Source organism: Lissotriton vulgaris, chromosome 3_2, assembly GCF_964263255.1.
Source record: "Lissotriton vulgaris chromosome 3_2, aLisVul1.2, whole genome shotgun sequence".
Taxonomy (NCBI): Eukaryota; Metazoa; Chordata; class Amphibia; order Caudata; family Salamandridae; genus Lissotriton; species Lissotriton vulgaris.
Window position 1 is genome coordinate 261,994,947 of NC_141690.1, and position 12,572 is coordinate 262,007,518.

Genomic DNA, 12,572 nt, shown 5'->3' on the forward strand with positions numbered 1-12,572 from the left:
AAGGCTGTCAACGTCAGGAGGAAACTTTGACAATAGGACGAACCTGGTTGCTATATCTGACCCGAAGTCCATCACGCTCAGCCTAATTCACGGCTAATTACTCGTCAAACGCATCCAGATGACTGCAAATGCCAAGAAATGCTTTTGGCACTATTTTAATTTAAAACTTTAAAAATGTATATCTCCTGTTTGCCGTATTGGATGTTTATTGTTTTAGTGTCATTTTGTTCATTAGATTATTCTCTATTTTTAAACTTGGTTTGAAAATGTTATTGTGTTGTGTTTTCAACTTTTTAATTCTTTGAGCACTTCTAAACACTTTACTCATTTACTTAAAATAAGCCTGTCTTCTTTGTGCTGTAGGTACTATGGGTTGAACTTTCTGACACATACTAAAGCATGCATTATGTATTCAACCAAAATATTGAAAAAAGATATTGATGTTAAAAAGATCTATGTTGTTAAAATCACAGTTAAAAATATCTATGTTGTTAATATCATTTACAAAAATATTGTTGTTAATATCATTTTTTTATTACTTTTCATATATTTTAGAATGTATTTAAATTGTATATGTTTTAAATTGTTTGTATAATTTTTTGTTCATGTTTTTATTATAGTTTGTAAATCTTTAGTTGTTTTTAAATTTAATTTAACAGTATATCTGTATTTTTAGTGCCGCAGTGGGTTGTGGGGTGTATAGGGGTACAGGGTGGGAGAAAATCTTAATTATAATTAATAATTTATTTCATAATAAATATGTACTCGATAATTTATTATGTAGAATATGTAATTATTTTTTTTAAATACTTTTAGTTTTAGGTGTCGGTTGTGGAGTTTGTAGGGGTGAAGGGCGGGAAGTACTTTAATTATAATTATTTTGTAAGTCTTTTTTAATTATTTAACTGATATATAATTATGTACATTGTGTGATTAATTCTAGTTTTAATAAATATTTATGGTGTGTTTTGAGGTTTTTGTAGGGATAAACAGTGTGTAGGAAATTCATTTCAATAATTAATGTTAATTGTTAATAATTATTTAATTTACAATTAGTTATTTAAATTGTGTAATTACGAAATGTTTTAAGTCATTAATCAGGTACAGGTTGTTGTGTTCGTAGGGGTAAATTTAGGAAAGTTAATTAAATATAATTAATTTATTATTAGCTAATTTTTTATTAATTGTTTAATTGATAAATAATTATGTAAAATGTGTATTTTTTATCATTTCGAGATACATTTTAGGTGTGGGATTTTTACTTTGTAGGACCATAGGGTAGGAAGGTCTTAAAACAATAATACATGTAAAAATTGTTATTTATTGTTTAAAAGCTTAATCATTTATGAGCTATTTATTTAATTGTAAATAACATTATATTTGTTGGTTTTTATGATTGCGAAATAGAGGACGGTATTTTAGTTATAATATTATCATTTGTTTTAATTTAAAGTATTTTTATACATTATAATAAATATGTATTTTTTCCTTTTAAAAATATTCTATATATATTTTATATTTATTATATTTGCTGGTATTTAATGTAGTTGCTAAAATATTTCATTTGTTTGGAGTGAACTACTCTCTCTCTACTGTTGCACACACTGGAGTTAAAGTTGGAGTTGGAATTGTAAATTGCACCCCTCCGCAATCCTATATTTTCTCTGCTGTTGCACCTACTGGAGGGGGAATAGTAAATTGTTACCCCTCCTAAGTCCATCCCTTTCCCTACTGTTGCACTGACTGGAGTGGGAATAGTACATCTAACCCCTCCACAATTCAATACTTTCCCTACTGTTGCAGTGACTGACGTAGGGATAGTAAATTGTTACTCGTCCTGATTCCAACCCTTTCCCTATTGTTGCAGCTACTGGAGGATTTTACCCCTCCGAATCCAATTCTTTCCCTACTTCTGCAGACATTGGAGTGGGAATAGTATATGTATTATTTCTAAAATGTTATAGTTTTGTTTATATTGTTTACATTGCTATTATTAGGATATTTCTGTGTGTTTAATATTATATTATTTATTAATGATTGTAATATATAATATAATTTTAGTCAAATTACATTTTTTATATTGTTTACTTTTTTATCTGTAATTAAATTGGTTTGTTTTTCAGATTGTTATGTTATGTTATGTTAAAAATACTTGTACCGCGCACGGTCACCAATTGGTTTCTTGGCGCTCAGTGACAAGTGGAGGGAGGACGCAGGGGAGTAAGAGCGGCTAATCATGAGCAAGATGAAACAGGTAAGTTTTCAAGTGTTTACGGAAAGTAATGTAGTCAGGAGTGAGCCGAATTGAGAGGGGAAAGGAGTTCCAGGTGGACGGGGCGAGAAAAGAAAAACAAGCACCACCGTGTTTCTTACGTTTAAACCTAGGAGTGGTTAAGAGATTGTGAGTAGAAGATTTAAGGTGTCGTGAGTGGACATGATGGTGAAGGCTAAGAGAAATAAAGGCAGGGGCAGAAGCAGATAGAGATTTGAAGACAGTGCATCCCATTTTGAAGATGCAGCAGTGCGCAACCGGGAGCCAGTGTAGTTTTTTCAACATAGGCGTGACATGTTGGTATTTGGGCTGTTGAAAAACCAGTCTGGCTGCCTGGTTTTGCACCAGTTGGAGCCGGTGTAGGTGGTATGTGGGAATCCCCACGTACAGACAGTTGGCATAGTCAATACGTGAGGTGTCCAGGGCCATGATGACAAGGATGAGAGCCTCTGATGATAAGAACCTTCGGATTTTCTCAATTCTGCGAAGGTGATAGAAGCAGGCTGAGGTGACAGCGTTGATTTAGGGCCGCATCAATAGGTCACTAGAGATGATGACTCCAAGGCTCTTCACAGAGTTAACTGGGCAGGGGGGGAACCAAGGGCTGGGGGCTAGAAATTAGGAGTCCAAGGGTGCGTAGGCCCACCGATCAAAACCAACTCTGTCTTGCTGGGGTTGAGCTTCAGCTGGCTGAAGTTCATCCACTCGTAGATGGTAAGCATTGTTGATTGAAAGTTGGAGCAAGAGAGAGGGGAGGAGTCGATGGGAAAGATTAGTTGCAGATCATCTGCGTAGTTGAAGATGGTGACAGAAGAGTGACGAAGAGAGGCAAAAAGGGGCTGCATATATAGATTGAACAAGAGAGGGGACAAGGCGGAACCCTGGGGAACACCACAAGAAAGTGAGATTTGGGGAGCAGAGAAGGTGGACAGTTGTACCGATTGGGAGCGGTGTTGAAGGAAGGACCCAATCCATGACAGGAGATTCTTTTCCAGTTTATTTGTTACTTGTTACAGTTCGACATTTCTTGTGTTTGTGTGTATATATATATATATATATATATATATATATATACCAGCTCCGACACTTGCAAAGATACTGCTCGCTTTAAATGCATTTGTTTTTAAAGAGATAGCCTGAAAGTGCTTATTTTAAAGGCAATTCACTGCCTTGTCTACCTCCACCCTCATAACAAATGAAATATAAATAAAGTAGCAGAACATGGGGCCAATGGGGTGGGGGAAGCAAACGGGAGTGGAAGGGGTGAGGTGAAAAGCAGAACATGAGGGGCAGCAAAACCCGGGCAGGGGGGCAGGCACATGAATTAGAAACAGTCACACAGAGTGCGGTGAGGCTGCAAATTATTTTTTGGGCGGAAGGACGCAAAAGAGATCTTGCAACACGAGGGGAAACATCAACATGGAGCATTGGTGGACAGGTTTGTGGTGAGGGGAAAACTACACAAGGGAGAGAGCTGAAAAACACATGCACTATCATTTAATACTGAAGCAAAAAGAAAAAAGTAGGGGCATATTATCAAGGACCTGTGTTAAAATTATTGCCGTTTTATCGGCAGGAAACTGCCGATAAAGCGGCGGTAATGGGCTTGATAATACGCCCTTGTTAATTCCCATAGAAGCCCATGTTCTGGTGTTAACATGGGCTTCTATGGGAATTAACAAGAGCGTATTATCAATCCCATTATCGCCGTTTTATCGGCAGTTCCTGCCGATAAAACGGCGATAATTTTAATACCGGTCCTTGATAATATGCCCGGTAGTTCTGTAAATGTTAGCAGTGGAAGGATATAAGCCAATCAGAGGGATGGCAAAGAGACTATACTTCAGGGACGGGACAAATACAACATAGACAAATTGGAACAAAAAAGTTATCGAATAAGAAGTAAAAGCCAATGGCAGAAATAATAAAAGTCAAATAATGGTAAGCAATAGATGGCTTTAAGCCCCTTTAAATTCTTGGAAAGCCCACAGTAGGAATTTTGTAAACAGTGCTGTCTGGTAGACTTGATGTAAAAAAACAAGCATTGCCAATGCTTCTGATAAAGTGATTCTTTATTGACTGTTTGCATGTGTGATTTTATGGATGGTGACTCTATGACAGTGAACAATTCATTGGTTACATGAATTCTTAGATGAGTGAGTATGTTTATAAAAAGAAGATTAAGTGCTTGGATTTAGGTTTTGATGGTCGAATGAGTACCTGGGTGGCAAGATGAATGCACAATGAGCTCTGGGGTAACCGAGCCTCCATCAGCCAGTGTGTCCCCATGCCTACATTAGCGTTGTTCGCTGCATGAGTGTCTTCGGCCCTCGCATACTAGCACTTCCATCTGCAGTATTTCAATGCATCAGCTGTAAAGCGTGGGTGTCAGTCAAAAGTTGTGTAAAATATTAGTTAATTACAAAATCACTAGCAACTGTGTACTATGCAATTTACCACTGACAAAGCCAAATATCGCGAACACCTTTTACAAAAACAAATTCAAATTCCGCTACCAGAAAAATGTTTAAATGATCTATCCCCAGGTGTTGGTTCATGGACAGTTAACAGACAGTAAGAGACGATATTGCCTAGCATTGCCCGGTCCTATCTTTTCTCAGCACCTGTAACTGGATTCGAAGGTGAAGAACTGGCATTGAGGGTTGTTCGTACAACGCACGTGGCATGCTGCGGCATCGGTCCCCTGGGTGATTTCAACATTTGGCTCAGAGAACATAATGCCTGGGAAGAGCAGGTCAGAACACTCTGCATTACCTATATTCAAACAGAAAGGTGGGCACAGTTAGTTCCACAGGTGGATTTCCTGCTTCATACCTTGGCAGAGATATTTATTTCTAGCTGAAGATTGTCAGAAGTTCAGATAAGAGATTTGGAGAACCACAATCACTCATGGCTAAACCATCCCTGGATGAGATATGACTGAAGTGACTTCACTGTTCTCGATGTTCACATTGTTGTCTATTGGCATTTAGCACTCAAGTTTTAGATCTGGCTTTAACACCTTAGCAGCGTCGAACGTTCAGCGCCCAGTGCTGAACGTTCGAAAAACGGGTGCTGGCCCGTCGGCCAACGGTCATGCGCAGCACTGGCAAGGTCGTGCTCGCGACGACCGGTGGCTGACGGCAGCACTTAAAGGGTTAACGTTCTTCACAGGTTTGTAGGTTCAGAGCCCTCTATGGAGTCATCCATACAGAGAGTTAACAGAAGCCTTAAGAAAATCTACTAAGTTACCCTGATGGAGACTCTAGAAATCTTCTTTTACAACTGAGAAGGAATCTCTTTAAAATGCCTTATAGATTGGTGGAGTTATTGACTAACGGTTTGTGTGGGCACTTGCATGGTGGAAAGTGATGTATAACATTGTGTAGATTTACATAACTGTAAAAAGTCCCACACATGTAGCACACCATTGCATGGGGTATTGCTGTTACTTATGCTGTAGATGCCCTGTCTCACATAGCATTCTTATGTACATTATGTTATTAGGGAAAACAAAACGTCTGGAAAGATTATGAAAAATATTGAGGTTGAACCTAACGATATCAAACTTTGCTATATTTTATCTTGCTTCTGCTGTAGATATTTTAATCAATGCTCTATAATTGTACATTAATAGTGAGTTGCATAAGTTGCGACTTTGGCATAACTCTACAAGATGTGCTTTCCTATCCACGGGTGAACTTGGTTCAATGCACCATTGATGAATGTGAATGACAAATTTTAGCCCTGCAAAATACTAGTCAATGTGTTATAGACATAGAAGTATTGCTTTTGTATTACTAACAGTGCCATAAAGGAATCAGATTTACAACAAGGGGTGGTGAGGGACAGAGTCTCTGAATTAAACAGAAAGCTCTCACCCAGTCAAGAGATCAGGGCTAGATCCAACACCGTTTTTTAGCTCACTGCACCATCCCAGTTTCAGAACCTGGCTGTATGCAAATTAGTCTGTTCCTGTCCCAGTGCATGATGGGAACAGGGCAAACCAAACTACAAAAGCCAATTCTTACACTGGGAAGGAAACAAGCTCCCGGGGACCGGTTTCTGGCATTACAGCCGTCTTCGGCCCGGTTTGCTTGAATCCTGATGGTGCAATGAGCAAGGGTCTCACATCTGAGAATACCCTTCCACGCTTAGGGTGGACAAAAATATTTACAACAAGGGGTGGTGAGGGACAGAGTCTCTGAATTAAACAGAAAGCTCTCACCCAGTCAAGAGATCAGGGCTAGATCCAACACCGTTTTTTAGCTCACTGCACCATCCCAGTTTCAGAACCTGGCTGTATGCAAATTAGTCTGTTCCTGTCCCAGTGCATGATGGGAACAGGGCAAACCAAACTACAAAAGCCAATTCTTACACTGGGAAGGAAACAAGCTCCCGGGGACCGGTTTCTGGCATTACAGCCGTCTTCGGCCCGGTTTGCTTGAATCCTGATGGTGCAATGAGCAAGGGTCTCACATCTGAGAATACCCTTCCACGCTTAGGGTGGACAAAAATATTTACAACAAGGGGTGGTGAGGGACAGAGTCTCTGAATTAAACAGAAAGCTCTCACCCAGTCAAGAGATCAGGGCTAGATCCAACACCGTTCATCACCACCCCCTTTTCTAAATCGTTTTTGGCCACTATAGGTGTGGCAGAGTATACTCAGACATGAGTCCCTTTCTCACTGCTCCATCAGGATTCAAGCAAGCCGGGCCGAAGAAGGCTGAAATGCCAGAAACCGGTCCCCGGTAGCTTGTCTCCTTTCTGGTGAAGAATTGGCTTGGTAGTTTAGTCTGCCCTGTTCCCATGATGCACTGGGCCAGGGACAGACTGATTTGCATATAGCCAGGTTCTGAGCTGGGATGGGGCAGTGAGATAAATAACGGTGATGGATCAAGCCCTGATCTTTGGACTGGGTAAGAGTGGTCTGTTTAACTCAGACACTCTGTTCATCACCACCCCCTTTTCTAAATCATAAAGGAATCAGAGGCACCGTGGGTACCGCAAGAACCTTATTTTGTAATTCAAAGTATCACAAACACTGTATAAGAAGAATAAACATGTGTACATTAAAAGTATTTATTACTACATGAACAATCTGTATCCTGGCACATCTAAAACAACTACACATAATATTATAAAAAGAGCAACAAGACGTCAAAAATAACAAGAATAAAATGAACATTTCCAAAATTATTAAAATATAATTTAAATATATTCTCTATAATCAAATACCCTAACACCTTCTTCCATATGCTATACTGTGAGAGCCTGCAAGGCAGAGCAACTTTGCAAGCTAGAGTTACCTACAGAGAGGAGATGCGCTGCATGCCTTATTGGCAGCATAGGTTGTCTTAATCAATGGAGGTGTGAAGAAGGTGTTCTCCATGAAGGGTAAAGACCCACTGTAGAAGCAGTCGGTGAGTCTGCCTCCAGGGCTTGGCTCTATCAGCTTCAGGCATCAGACGAGATGTATTATCTGCAAAGTGTGAAGTGTGCTGCCCGCAGGTGCGACCATCTCTGGCAGATTCATGGGTGATAATCTGTGCAGAAGACCTTTCCTGACAAGTGGTCGGATGGCAGTTCTTATATTCTAGACCTTATCAGAAATTGGAATTTCTGACAAATGTTTATGGATGTCTAACCTAGATAATATGTGCATTAAGGTATGAATCCCAGATGTTTCTTCATGAACATATGAGGCAAAAGGACGTCAGTGCAGACTACATTATTTTTTATATGTCTGTTTGTATGGTTTTTTTGATCTTGACATAATGAGGAGTAGATATTTGACCCAAACAAATGTCGCCATAGATGTTGTATCTATGTCAGTAATTGAAGAATTTAAGGCTATCACAGCTCCTAGAAAGATCATGTCTGGAGACATCTACAGTTAAAGGCAGACAGGACAATTATTCTCCATTAAACAGGAAATATGACAATGTTCATGAACTGAGTTAAGGAAGATGGCGGCCTCCTTGAACTAAGATGGAATGGGGGCAGATATATGTTGGAGTTGGACCCTAGGGACTATATGTCATGTGACATAAAGGGACTTCAAAGTTTTTACATTTTGATCTTTAAAATAGGTTACACACCTCATCAGCGCTGGAAAGTAAATTGGAAAAAAAGATTTTGTGCTGTTTTGCATTAAGTTTGTGATGCAAATTTTCACCCATGTTTTTTAGTGCAGAGACCCCTGTTTTATTTCAGTTTGAAGATGTGTGTTATTGGACATGTAACAAATGATGATTTACTATTTCATCAAATGCATGTTTCTGGCAAGTGCTTTTATTCTGTAAATGTATAATGACTATGTCTGATAAGCAAGATCAATCAAAACCCATTCATTGACATTTAATGATTATTAGACCTGTCAGCCTTGGGTGGTCTTCCAACACTTTTTTTGCCTACTTACCTCCAACTTTTGCTGGAATCTATTTTTGTTGGCCATAGAACTCTGAGAACTTTACCACTGCTAACCAGTGCTAAAGTGCTTGTGCTCATTCCCTAAAAATGGTTTAATTGACATATATATCTGATTGGTATATTTTGTTACAGGGATTCTTCCTAGAAACAGAACTATGCCTGAGACCACAGGACATCAATAAGTAGGTACTGATTCATCATATCACCTCAGTACCTATGGACCCAAATGTAAACTAGTTAAAAATGTGGTTATCATAATCAACAGACTATTCACAATAAAAAGCCCTGTCATACTGAAAGACAGGTCTGCCTAAGCCTACCCTAACAATAGAAACACAGTTTTATAATATAGATCTCTGGGATTAGTGTGGGACCCCATACCTGGCATACATAAGTAGTAGTTCTACACCTCGTGCCACGGGGCTCTCTCTCATCTCGGGATCATTGCTCTGTGTGAATGTGTTCTCTCTGTTTTCAAAACAACAAACTCTGGCTTATATGATAAAAGTTGCATGTTCAAAACAGCAGCTAGATTTGTCTATTATGTCTCTGTGTTAGTGTTCAACCTCAGAGAAGACAGCACTGTGTTTTTTTACCTTTAACTTATACATCCCTTGTAGAGTGGCATACCTTATACCCAGGGTCTGTAAAGCAAATGCTACCAGGGGGCTGCAACAATTACTGTGCTACCCACTTAAGTAGTACTCTTAAACATGTCCCAGGCCTGCCATTGCAGCCTGAGTGCTGTTTTAAACTACCATGCCAACTTGGCATTTAGACCCCTTTGCCAAGTCTTAAACTCCCCTTTTATTACATATAAGACACCCTTAATGTAGGCCCTAGGTAGCCAATAGAGCAGGGTACCCTGTATTTGAAAGGTTGGACATCTACTTTTAGGTTTTAAATATCCTGGTAGTGAAAAGCACCTACATTTGTTTTTCATTACAGTGGGGCTTACCCCTCTCATAGAATAACAATGGAGATTCCTTATTATATTTAATACGCTTTATTTCCAATTGGTAGCATGTGCTATGTCATATATGGTACCTATGAAATTGTAATGATAAACCTGCTTTAATGGTAAAGTCAGAATTTCATTTGAATTCTGAAAGTTAGCATTTCCCTGCACTTAGCCCTTTGTGCTTGCAGCCTGTCTTGGGTCACATGACTGGGTGTAGCTGACAGTTAGATATTTTGAATTCCTCCCAGTCACACAATACAGGGATTATGTGTGCCTTAATGGGCCATCTAATGGCAGGATGGGTGGGCGGCGGAACTGAGCACAGCCCCACTTACAACTGGACATCCTGTGCTCTGGCCTCACTCAAAGGGCCTATCGACCCTGCATGTGAATGTGAACATAATTTCTTGATTATTGGAGGATGGGGACTAAAAGGAGGAACAGATCCAGCATTTCCCGGAATCTATTATATATGTGGGAACAAAGCTTATTTTAAACTACCCGAAAGGTAGTATGGAAGTTGCTATTTTGGAATAGTATTTCCTAAAGTTTACCATGTAAAAAGAATAACTGGAAGCAATGAAAATAGTAATGAACTAATACGTAGTAAAAGAGCTTGTTCGCAGAAGTTGTAAGAGAGATATTCAGTGCATTGATACCATCAGTGGGAGTCATTCTGAATTCACCTGGAGTCAGGTCTGCACAAATAGCTGAATTGATTGCTTTATTTAAAGCCTGGAAAAATGGGAAAAATTGGAGAGTAACCATTTATACTGATAGTCAGTATGGTTACAGGGTTGTGCATGACTTTGGCCAACTTTGGTTGCAAAGGGATTTCATTACTTCTTCAGGAACCCCTACCAAAAATGGACAAGATGTGAAAGTCAAGTCAAGTCAAGTCGAGATTTATATAGCGCACTACATACCCAGAGGGTCTCAAGGCGCTTGAGGAAGGGGGGGAGGTTTACTTATCGAATATCCAGGTTTTAAGCTGTTTTCTGAAGGCTTGGTAGTTTTGAGTAAGGCGTAGGTGGGTGGGAAGGGAATTCCAGGTTTTGGCCGCTAAGTAGGAGAAGGATCTCCCCCCCATGGTGGCTTTGTGGATGCGCGGCACAGCGGCGAGGGCTTGGTTAGACGAACGCAGCTGGCGGGTGGGGGTGTAAAAGGAAAGGCGCGTGTTGAGACAATCAGGTCCAAGTTCGTATAGGGCTTTGTGTGCGTGGGTGAGGAGACGGAACGTTATCCTCTTGTTGACGGGGAGCCAGTGAAGGTCTTTCAGGTGAATGGAAATGTGGTCTGTGCTGGGGATGTCAAGTATGAGTCTGGCTGAAGCATTTTGGATGCGTTGGAGTTTTTTCTGCAGTTTTGCGGTGGTACCGGCGTAGAGGGTGTTTCCGTAGTCCAGACGGCTAGTAATCAGTGCGTGGGTGACCGTTTTTCTTGTTTCGGTGGGGATCCAGCGAAATGTTTTTTGAGCATGCGTAGGATGTTGAAGCATGAAGATGAGACGGCGTTGACTTGTCTGGTCATCCAGAGTGAGGAGTCCAGGATGATGCCCAGGTTCCGTGCGTGGTCGTTGGTATGGGGGCTTTTCCTAGTGCCGTTGGCCACCAAAAGTCGTCCCAGGCGGAGGGAGGTGCGTCTAAGATAAGGACTTCCGTTTTGTCCGAGTTCAGTTTTAGACGGCTTTGCTTCATCCACTCGGCTACTTCTTTCATCCCTTCATGTAGGTTGGTTTTGGCGGAGATTGGGTCTTTGGTGAGTGAGAGGATCAGCTGAGTGTCATCTGCGTAGGAGATGATGTTGAGGTTGCGTTGACGTGCGATGGTTGCGAGGGGGCTCATGTAGACGTTGAAGAGGGTGGGGCTGAGTGATGATCCTTGCGGGACACCGCAGATGACTTCGGTGGCCTCTGACTTAAAAGGGGGGAGGCGGACTCTCTGAGTTCTTCCAGCGAGGAACAAGATGATCCAGTCTAATGCTTTTCCTTGAATTCCGATGTTTCTGAGGCGTTGTATCAGGGTGCTATGGCAGACTGTGTCGAAGGCTGCAGAGAGGTCAAGGAGGATAAGGGCGACTGTGTCTCCGTTGTCCAGTAGTGTTCGAATGTCATCTGTTGCTGCGATGAGGGCGGTCTCGGTGCTGTGTTTGGCTCGGAATCCAGACTGTGAGGAGTCGAGTGATTTGTTGGTTTCGAGGAAGGCGGCGAGCTGATTGTTGACGGCTTTCTCAATGACTTTGGCAGGGAATGGGAGGAGCGAGATGGGGCGGTAATGTTTGAGTTTGGTGGGGTCAGCTGTGGGCTTCTTCAGAAGGGCGCTGAGTTCGGCGTGTTTCCAGCTTTCTGGGAATGTGGTGGAGTTGAGGGAGCAGTTGATGACGTCTGGGAGATGGGGTGCGATAATGGAGTTTGCCTTGTTGAAGATGTGATGGGGGCATGGGTCTGTAGGGGATCCTGAGTGGATGGAGTTCATTAGGCGAATGGTGTCTTCTGTGGTGATTGGGTTCCAGTCGAAAAGGTTATTCGGAGGAGTTACAGGTTCGGAGGTAAGTGAGGTTGACTGGTTTACGGGTTGGTTGTCGAAGCTGTTACGAATGTCGGCGATTTTGTCATGGAAGAATGAGGCGAGGGAGTCGCAGAGGACTTGAGAGGGGGTGTTGTCGTTTGAGCTGGCGGTGGGGTTGGTGAATTCTTTGATGATGTTGAAAAGTTCCTTGCTGTTGTGGGCATTGTTGTCTAGTCGGTCTTTGAGTGCTGATTTCTTGGCTGTCCGAATTAGTTGGTGGTGTTTGCGGGTGGCGTTTTTGAAGGCGGCTTGGGTGGTAGTGTTTGGGTCTTTTTTCCAAGTTTTCTCAAGGGAACGACAGAGCTTCTTGGATTTTTTAGGGTCATCGTTGAACCAGG